The sequence below is a fragment of the Anguilla anguilla genome, chromosome 8 (genome assembly GCF_013347855.1).
Source record: "Anguilla anguilla isolate fAngAng1 chromosome 8, fAngAng1.pri, whole genome shotgun sequence".
Taxonomy (NCBI): Eukaryota; Metazoa; Chordata; class Actinopteri; order Anguilliformes; family Anguillidae; genus Anguilla; species Anguilla anguilla.
Window position 1 is genome coordinate 23,186,856 of NC_049208.1, and position 1,858 is coordinate 23,188,713.

A 1,858-nucleotide genomic window follows, 5' to 3' on the forward strand; every position below is an offset into this window, starting at 1 on the left:
GGCCCTGAAGCCAGACTGGAAAGTGTAAAAGAAGAGTATTCTGGGAGAGTAAATTTGAGTAGGGTAGATGCATCACATTCAGGGTTTCAGAGAAGAAGGATCAGGCAATAATTCAGAACGGCAGATCAGTCTGTTTCTTCAGCAAAGGCAAGGGGATAGGTTTGATTTTTAGCATTGGTGGTGACACATTGGCCATTGGCCAACAGGCCACAAATACCCTGGCACCACCCAGCTTGAAAAACCAATTTTTTTATTTTTATATTTTTTATTCCTGAGTCACACTGATGTTCTGTTCTCCTTTTTGTTGCATTGGATAAGAGTGTCTGCTAAATGATAGGAATGTAATTGTAACATAAGTATAGTATTGTTTATTTATACCAGTTAACTGAAAAAGACTGAGCTGAAGACATTTTATTAAACAGAAGTCACATTGCAATGGCTGACTGATTGCTGACTGACTGTTTTTGTCCTTTAAAACATTTTTTCTGGCAAAGATGACCTAAGAAACAAAGTTATAAAACTGATCAAAGTATCATAACATAACTGAGCCCATACAAGCTCTACTTCCCTCAAGGACAGGTTGCTGAGATATGGAGCTTTGAAATTCACCTTGTTGCGTTCTTACTTTCCTCTGTGCAGGTAATATGAATTGCATCACCCAAGGATACCGTTTGAGAGCCCTAAAGGAGTCAAATCTGTAAACAGACAGATGGATCAAAATTGGAAATGTTGCATATTTTCACCACTGCATATTCCACTGATGATAACTCTGGAATCTTTGTATGATAGCAATAATAAAAATACCTGAACAAATAAATAATTCACATTTATAAATTTTTTTACAAAATTGTTGCAGCTATCATTTATTTTTGAATGTACACTTACAAATGTGTGTTTTTTAATTCAGTTAAGTCCTTAGCATTTTGTTCTTAAAGGATTGTCATTTTGAAGCCATCTTGAAGCAGTACATTGTGTGATCTTGTGAGGGGTTGGGGGAGTGTCAGAGGACCACACACAACTGTACAGGGACTCGAAGCTTATCACCAAGGCGATGAGCCACTGAGGCTAGAGGAAACAAGGAAGGGAAAAAATAAGACTGACAGGAGTGAAAACGCAAACTCCCTGTCAAGCCTTAAAAACAGCCAAACTGAAAACAACCCTGTAAAAACAAGGGCGAGAAACAAAAAGAAAAACACTGAGCACTGCTCAGGAACGAAAATAGTTGGGATAGAAACCAGGGAAACCCAACGTAACCGAGTCGCAGCTCAGACCCAAAAAAAAAAAAAAAAAAAAAAAAAAAAAAAGGAAAACTTGGGGTCGAACAGAGATATCCAAGAACCTAAAATGCAGCTTAGGAAAACGAAAAGGTAAAGCCCTAACGCTCTGCCGGCACGAAGCCCAGAAACACAAACCGAAATACAAACCTTTGAACGGGGAAACGCTTCTAGAGAAGTGAGCGAACAGGAAGTTTATTAAACAGATGCTGAACTACCTTACCAGCTCAATGAGAACGTAAGTTGACACTGAAGCAAGGACTGAAACTCAGACAGCGTCTTAAATAGCCTTGTACGGCGCAGGTGGCCGGAATCAAGGCATAAGGAGGAATAAATGGAAACAGGTGAATCCAGTGGGGTAATAATCAGGCCGGGAGGCCAAAAACGGAACTGCACCCCAAACCCATGACAGATCTCCCACGATACTTGGAAGATTTAACTGCATGTACTTGTGTCAAAAAACAAATGATAACAACTTCATTGAACTAAAAAAACACACCATTTATAAGAGTGTACCATTCTAATAATAATAGTTGTTTAAATATTTTCATAGATTGTGTTATTATAATAATAACAACAATAAT

The 1,858-nt window shown here is 38.4% G+C and overlaps 1 long non-coding RNA gene across 1 annotated transcript; it reads right to left on the minus strand.

Moving 5' to 3' along the window:
* Window positions 1–516: 516 nt before the first annotated feature.
* LOC118232854 lies at window positions 517–1,511 on the minus strand. The gene is made up of 3 exons (XR_004766413.1): window positions 1,425–1,511; window positions 886–1,065; window positions 517–695 (listed from the first exon to the last, which is right to left on the minus strand). It is a non-coding gene; the product is annotated as an uncharacterized LOC118232854 (long non-coding RNA).
* Window positions 1,512–1,858: the final 347 nt, after the last annotated feature.